Source organism: Pinus tabuliformis, chromosome 2_1 (genome assembly GCF_031772625.1).
Source record: "Pinus tabuliformis cultivar Carrire ecotype Pingquan chromosome 2_1, CPIR1, whole genome shotgun sequence".
In the NCBI taxonomy this organism is placed as follows: domain Eukaryota; kingdom Viridiplantae; phylum Streptophyta; class Pinopsida; order Pinales; family Pinaceae; genus Pinus; species Pinus tabuliformis.
In genome coordinates this window covers 518,999,242-519,007,754 of record NC_142299.1, presented here as the reverse complement: position 1 = coordinate 519,007,754, position 8,513 = coordinate 518,999,242, and the positions used below count along the sequence as shown (strand labels likewise).

General features: G+C 39.3%; 1 pseudogene; it reads left to right on the top strand.

Moving 5' to 3' along the window:
* The first annotated feature begins 279 nt into the window (after positions 1 to 279).
* Positions 280 to 1,259, top strand: LOC149201227 (ABC transporter B family member 9 pseudogene; annotated as a pseudogene).
* The last annotated feature ends 7,254 nt before the right edge of the window (positions 1,260 to 8,513 follow it).

The window sequence follows — 8,513 nt, the reverse complement described above, 5'->3', positions numbered from 1 at the left end:
CTGCACCCAATTTGGTTACCAGGAAGTCCTCCAAAAGTCGCCTGGAAAAAGGCACGGCGCACTGGGGAGGCGCGGCGCATTAGGAGAAATTTTCCAGTGTAAATTTACACTGGCGCGATGCACTGGGAAGGCGCGGTGCACTGGGCTAAAAAGCCTGAAATTATTTCAAATCTTCCTCAAAATTGCAAATTCTTCATTCCACAAGTATAGATTCAAGCATGGAGGAGTTGAACTGAAGCACAAAGGGGGATCTTCATCAAGCATGTCGTAATAAGTGTTATGGCTATGATAATATCAAAGATGTCAAGCTGAGGCCAGCAAGCATATGTAGAAGCCGGCAATGTTGTGGAGCAGTTGGTTCATTTGGCATGGTTGCTGCTTTTATTGGGGAGAAGAATGTTGTGACTGACTATGAAAATTCCCTTGCGATTTCTTACAAGGCTATTGCTCATCAATGGTTGGCAACTAGTTTGGGCGTTGGGTCCTTACATTTTATTTTGTTCTCCACCTTTGCATTGACTCTTTGGTATGGATAATGGTTAATCATTCATGAAGGATATTCTGGAGCTGAGTGTGATTAATGTCATCATTGCAGTTCTGAATGGAGGCATCACCATGGTTAAATGCCTTTGGAGCTGGACAAGTTGTAGCTTACAAAATGTTTGAGACAATTTATAGAAAGCTAGAGATTGATGTATATGATACAAATGGATTGGTACTTGAGGATATTCAGGGTGATATTGAGCTTAAAGATGTACACTTAGGTTACCCAGCACAGCCTGATGTTCACATATTTTCAGGGTTCTCACTAGAAATAGCCAAAGGTACCATTGCAGCTATAGAGGTACCACTACAACTATAGTTGGAGAGAGTGGAAGTGGGAAGTCCACAATTATAAGTCTTATAGATAGATTCTATGATCCACAAGCTGGTGAACTGCATATAGATAGTGTCAATATCAATCAATTTAATGGATAAGGCAAAATTTTGGACTTGTAATCCAGGAACCTGCTCTCTCTGCAACCACTATTAAGGAGAATATTACATATGGTAAAGATGGGGCAACACAGAGGAAATACAGGCTGCTAGAGAGCTTGCTAATGCGGCAAAATTTATTAGTAACATGCCTCAATCATGGTTGCTCTTTTCAGGGATTTGATACCCAATTCAGAGAGCATGGTACCCAATTATCTGGATCTCGAAAGCAAAGGATTGTGATTGTGATTGCATGGCCCATCATTACATGGCATGAAATATGAATTCCAAGGCACGAATAAGGAATCTGAAGGAAAAATTGAGGAAGGCATCAAAGAGACAAAAGAGGAAAAAAGAGCAAGATCAGCTCTAAATCTTGGTCAAGGCCTCTTTGGCCCAGCATGACATGTGATGGAGGAGGTACAGTCCAAATTTCAAGAAATTTGGGGCACATTTTTGCATTTTGAAATTTTGTGCACAATAAACAGGTTTTTTCTCCCTGTGCTCCGCGCCACCTGGCGCGCGCTTTCGCTAGGGAGCTCCAAATGACAAAAATTTTATATTTTTGGATTTTCCATGGAAAATTACGACTGCTGGTGCATGGCCAAGAAGTTTGGGCAAGTTTTGAGTCCTCGGGAGGTCAAAAACACCCAAAAAATGACCTCTCTGCCCCTATTTTGACACACAGGAAGCAGTCTTGGGAGATTGTAGTTTTGGAGGGGCAAATGACAACCAAATTCAGAAATTCCACTTGGGTTGGAAAGTAGACGGGCAAGGTTTTTTAACAAGCACACTTGGGCTTAATTTGGACTTCAAGAAGTGCCTCAAAACCCACTCCAAAGTGGCGCGATGCATACATCTTTTGGCGCGGCGCACAGAGACCCAAAGGCCAAATCACTTCCGCTCCGCGAGATTTCGATTTGCAATTTTCTCCAAATGGGCCCGTTAATTAAAAATACATTTTTCCTGGCATCAAAGGAAAATTTTAAAAAACATTTTCATTAAAGGTTGGCTTCTATCCAAGTGGCAAAAGGAAGGCGAGAAGTCACCCAAAAATCTACGCTACAGTTTTGTTTTTTTTGTAACGCTGCACCTGTCACTAATGGTTGGCTTTTCATTTCCAATTTGTAATGATTTAAAAAACTCCCCAACTTTGGGTCGATCCATTTCCTGATGTCAGAGTCTATTTATTGTATGAAAAACCATTTGCAAAGGGTTGGTTGGAGTTTCTGGGAAGCAGTGGGAGAGAAACTCAGTTACTCACTGTACATTTTGATGGAGAAATAATGAAAGATTGCAACTCTAGTTCTTGAGATTCTTGTGGCCTGAGTTTAGCAAATGTATTTTCTTTCTATTTCATATGTGTGTCGTTATGTTTCACAGTTCATTCATATTCATTTCCAGTGAAAGCTTCTAAGTAAGAAAAGGTAGAATTCAGTTTTACTGCTCTGCCTTGGGAAAGTTTTCACGTTCTATGTTTTCTTCTGTTGAAAAGGAATCATGTATTCATGCCCTTTTCACACTCTTAAAAAGTATCTCCATTTCATGTTATTTCAAATTTAATTTCTAGACTTTTAGCCTGTCTTGCCTCATGAAATAATCTGTGTCTTTGAGTTAAATTCTCTGCTCATGTTGTTCCTTGGTCTCATACATACCAGAAAACTTAGTCATTCATCAAAATACTTCTTTCATATTTATTTACCTAGCCTAAAATCAGTATCAATTTTAAGTCATCCTCAGATCCTATTTGCTTATTCTTCACTAAGCATGACCCGGAGAGAGCATGACCCAGAGAGAGCCCTCTCCTATTCTGGTAGGGCTAGCTACCAGACTGAGCGCGGTTTGTGGTTACCCTGAATTTTGCCTTCCTTCAGCCTAAGGCAGATTTAGGTGATAACATAGTGGCGACTCCACTGGGGACGAATATGGTTTGCTTGAAGATTGTCTTGCACCAGTAAATCTACCAAGTTCAGATCTGATGGTTGATGGTGGACAACGATCAGACATAAGAAGGTTGAAATCATTCACCTGGTGACTCCATTCACTGAAGAATCTAGCAATCGATGCTTCATGGTGACTCCACTGCAGAGAGATCAGTAGCTTCGAGATTTTCAAGATGGAACGGGTTGCAAGAAGATAAGCTCCCATGAGCCGAGATCACATCCCAGGTGTTCCAAATAAAATGCCCAAGATGGATTTGCTTCAGAATTTGCCTAGGTTCAGAAATGTGGGAGGTAATGACGTTGCTCTTCATCTGGTGAAATTTCACATTCATGTGCATAAATTAAAGATCAATTTTCCTAAAGACTGTTTGATGAAAATCTTTATGGCTACTCTGGAAGACGAAGCCCAATCTTGGTATGAAAGTTTTCCACCTGCTTCTATTTATTGTTTAAAGGATTTCCATGCAATATTCTTTAAAAGGTATAAAGAATCATATCCATCCTTGGCTTTAGTTCATGACTGTTGTAGCCATGTTCATAGTTTTATTGAAGATCTTGAGAATTTTTATGGGTGTGATGACTTGATGGACGGAGAAATCATGGAAGCATTGTATGAAAATCCATTTCAGCAGCACATAGAAATCTTAGAGGATACTTGTCAAGATCAGCAGGCTGAAGATTTCCATATGGTTGAAAGTGATGAAAGAGAAAATGTCATTTCAGATCTGTCCATAGAAGAAGACAGCATGCAGGTAACGCAGGAAACTAATGTTCCAATCTCAGATAATGGGGATGATAAATCAGACTGAGAGACAGATCGTGATGAAGAAAAAGGGAGTTGCATGGTTGAGGCTACTTCAAATGGAAAAAACAAAATTACAGACCTAATTGCCCTTATCTCACCAGCACTAGATCTTCATGAGGAGGTAGTTCATTTCCTCTGTGAACAATAAGATGAGATCTTTGTTCAAGTGAAACAATTTCTCTGGATGAATTTATGGTAGATGATAGAAATGTTAGTGTTGGATTTCAAGAATCATCTAAAGTCGCTTTTCTCATGACTGATGAATGTGATAAATGTAATGAGAATATGGCTGTCATATCATGTCAATATGATCAGAAATATATTCAGACTATAGCCGATCAGCCATTCGGGATGCCATTTCGGATTTTTCTTCCTATGTTTCATGTTTTGAAATGTTCTTTGAAGAGGAAATCTGCTCATCTACTTGTTCAGAAGTTTTTGAAGACCAGGAACATACTTTTACTGAAGTACATTATGAAGAAAGATCAGAAGCAAGAGAGAAAGATACCTTTTTTTTCTAGCAGGAGGTCAATCTTCATGTTTTTCAGGATCCAATGGAAAATCCGTTGCAGTCAATAGTGAAGGTGATTATTGCAGTATTCAGTGATGAAGGAGATCATGGTCAACTGTGTTTTTGGATGCCCAGTTACCAGTATCAATTGTTGACCAGAAGATCTGATCGGAAGAATCAGTCAAGAAGCCATCTTCTTGATTGGTTACATTGGTAGTTTGATATAGTTTGATGATATATAGTCTTGTAAGAAATGCAGGTGGTCATGTACTACCACCAAGCTTTAAGTTTTAAGTTCAGTTCTTAGTATTTTGAGTTAGTTTGTTAGAGTCAAGTTTTTTCAGTCATGTCAGTTTGCATTGAGTCAGTTTCAGTCAAGTTTCAGTCAATAAATTGAGTCATGTTGGTTTGTCGGAATAATGGACTCCATAGCCCAATGGACGAAGGCACTGTCTGCTCACCCAAAGATCTGTAGTTCTTGGCACCTCCAAGGAGCTACCATCCCCATTGGAGCCAATGTTAGTGTCAGTATTTGCAGCCTTCCTCCAGTTATCAAACATGCTCTTACAAAGTGATTTTAAGGTGTCAAGGTCAAACTTTATCATTTCAGTGAGCCTTCAAGTAAAATTTGGTCACTAGGCATTAGGTCTAGGGTTTGCTTTCACTCCTTTCAAATTTGTCCAAATGTCAGTATATGTCACCATTCAGCTAAGTCTACCATCATTCATAGGGTTTTCATCATCATGTCAGGTTCCAATGGGTCATTTTACACCTTGTTCATGCTTCAGTTGCGCCTAGCTACGGTCATTTCCCTCTCCTAGGGTTTTGAAGACAATTTCTCTTTGATGGTCTAATCATCAGCAACACTTGTATCTTGATGTTCATACACCTTCTTCTATCCTTAATGTACCTTATTAAACATTTCCCATCACTGAGATCCCCCAAATTCCTCATTTTCACACAAACCCTAGTTTCTGGCTACAAACCCTATTTTCTAGGCTAGGCCTATGTTTTTCCCTTTTGGACACCTTCCCCTCACTCAATTTAAGATATTACACTTTCCCCTACTTCCTAACATCCTTCCCTACTTCCCAAAATTTCCTCAAGAATTTAGAAGCTCCCTATCCCCTTCATTTCGCTTCATTTCGACAAATCCCCTATTCCACATATCGGGATAGGTTTCACTCAAATGATGTTTCTGAGCAATAAAAGATGCATTTTTGAAAACTGAGAGAGTTTTTTGTCAAAAACATGCCAAGGAAGAAAAACCTCCTTCACTTTTTACACATGTGTCATGGTTTTAGAAAAATGTCAAAAATGTTATTGCCTCGGAAGAATTGATGCACCTCTGAAGTGACCTTGGGAAAATCAAGTTTTCTCATAGCTTGGTTGGTCAAATAACTTACTTTATGAGTCAAACGATAACTAGACATAAATATACTTTCAATGAGCTATCATGAGCTCAATTTGGAGTTGAGGAAGGCATTCAAAAGTTCACTGTAACAGCACTTTGCCTTTAGGCAGCCTCATTTGGCACATTTTGACTAGTCTTGGGAGATTTGATTTTTGATAGGGAAATTTAACTCCAAATTGAAACATTCTGGTCGGATTGGAAAATAGACTAAAGTACCTTTCCAACGAGCTATCCTGTGCCTAATTCGGACACTGAGAAGGCCTCCAAACGTCGCGTGGAAAAAGATGCGGCGCACTGGGAGAAATTTTCCAGTGTAAATTTACACTGGCGTGGTGCACTGGGAAGGTGCGGCGCACCGGGTTAAAAAGCCTAAAATTCTTTCAAATATTCCTCAAAATTTCAAATTATTCATTCCAAAAGTATAGATTCAAGCATGGAGGAGCTGAACTGAAGCACAAAGGGGGATCTTCATCAAGCATGTCGTAATAAGTGTTATGGCTATGATAATATCAAAGATGTCAAGCGGAGGCCAGCAAGCATATGTAGAAGCCGGAAATGTTGTGGAGAAGTTGGTTCATTTGGCATGGTTGATGCTTTATTGGGGAGAAGAATGTTGTGACTGACTATGAAAATTCCCTTACGATTGCTTACAAGGCTATTTCTCATCAATGGTTGGCAACTAGTTTGGGCATTGGGTCCTTACATTTTATTTTGTTCTCCAACTTTGCATTGACTCTTTGGTATGGATAACGGTTAATCATTCATGAAGGATATTCTGGAGCCAAGTGTGATTAATGTCATCATTGCAGTTCTGAATGGAGGTGTCACCATGGTTAAATGCCTTTGGAGCTGGACAAGTTGTAGCTTACAAAATGTTTGAGACAATTTATAGAAAGCTAGAGATTGATGTATATGATACAAATGGATTGGTACTTGAGGATATTCAGGGTGATATTGAGCTTAAAGATGTACACTTAGGTTACCCAGCACAGCCTGATGTTCACATATTTTCAGGGTTCTCACTGGAAATAGCTAGAGGTACCATTGCAGCTATAGAGGTACCACTACAACTATAGTTGGAGAGAGTGGAAGTGGGAAGTCCACAATTATAAGTCTTATAGATAGATTCTATGATCCACAAGCTGGTGAAGTGCATATAGACAGTGTCAATATCAATCAATTTAATGGATAAGGCAAAATTTTGGACTTGTAAGCCAGGAACCTGCTCTCTCTGCAACCACTATTAAGGAGAATATTGCGTATGGTAAAGATGGGGCAACACAGAGGAAATACAGGCTGCTGGAGAGCTTGCTAATGCGGCAAAATTTATTAGTAACATGCCTCAGTCATGGTTTCTCTTTTCAGGGATTTGATACCCAATTTATTTTCTTTCTGTTTCATATGTGTGTCATTATGTTTCACAGTTCGTTCATATTCATTTCCAATGAAAGCTTCTAAGTAAGAAAAGGTAGAATTCAGTTTTACTGCTCTGCCTTGGGGAAGTTTTCACGTTCTATGTTTTCTTTTGTTGAAAAGGATTCATGTATTTATGCCCTTTTCACCCTCTTAAACAGTCTCTCCATTTCATGTTATTTCAAATTTAATTGCTATACTTTCGGCCTGTCTTGCCTCACGAAATAATCTGCATCCTTGAGTTAAATTATCTGCTCATGTTGTTCCTTGGTCCCATACATCCCAGAAAACTCAGTCATTCATAAAAATACTTCTTTCATATTTATTTACCTAGCTTAAAATAAGTATCCATTTTAAGTGATCCTCAGACCCTATTTGCTTATTCTTCACTGAGCATGACCCGGAGAGAGCCCTCTCCTGTTCTGGTAGGGCTAGCTACCAGCCTTAGCGTGGTTTGTGGTTTCCCTGAATTTCGCCTTCCTTCAGCCTAAGGCAGATTTAGGCTCTAACAGAGGGGATGGCCTAGGTGGTACCTCTGATCATGGAGTCCAATATGGGGGGTCAACCTACTCCTAAACTAATCCATACTAGGATTACATGTCAAAACAAGGGAAAAACAAGCTACTATGGGCATGCTACAAGAAGTTGCTATAGGATCCCTGTATTTCTATAGGAAGTCCTGTAATGCTACAGGAAATCTATCAAGAGGGTTTGGAAGGTAAGGATGATGGGATCAAGGGATGGAAAAATGGATGAAGGTTGTGGTGGATGGATGGAAGGTGACCAACACCCATATCCAAGATTAGCGCTTTAGGAAGCCCAGTTTTTTACTAAGAGGGTTATTCACAGTGACCTAAAAAGAAGAGATCAAGAATAGTGGTTGGGATTCATCAAAAGAGAGTGTAGAAATGCTAGGTGGAGATGGTGGAAAGGTTCATCCAACAATCCTGCAACATCACATGCACCTTCTCTTGTTTTCATTTACAAAATATTATAACCAATGGTGGAAAAGATGAGTTGAATTTGGAAACTATCTAACTGATGCTAAAAACTCTTATCTATGCAATGAATTAACTTCTAAGCTACAAAAATCATATGTAAAACAAGATAACTAATGTAGACCTTTTTTCCAAGAAATCATCACATAGTGTTTTTGGGTTGTGATTGTAGAGTCCTCTAATCAGGCTCCCATGAGAGAGATGAGATAGAGGCAACAATCACAAACTTTTTGAGGAATTATATTCTACTAAAATGCAGCAACTAATCAAACATTCTAAGCTAAAAGAAATATCAATACATAAGAGGGACCTAAGCTACTAGGGTTGGGCCCAAACCCAAGAGCCTCAGCCCTTTGAACTAACTCAGTGATGGATCAATAAGAAACTTCTCATTATCATTGCAGAAATGTCAAATACATCACATAATAAGTCAAAAATAGCAGTCACAAGTGCT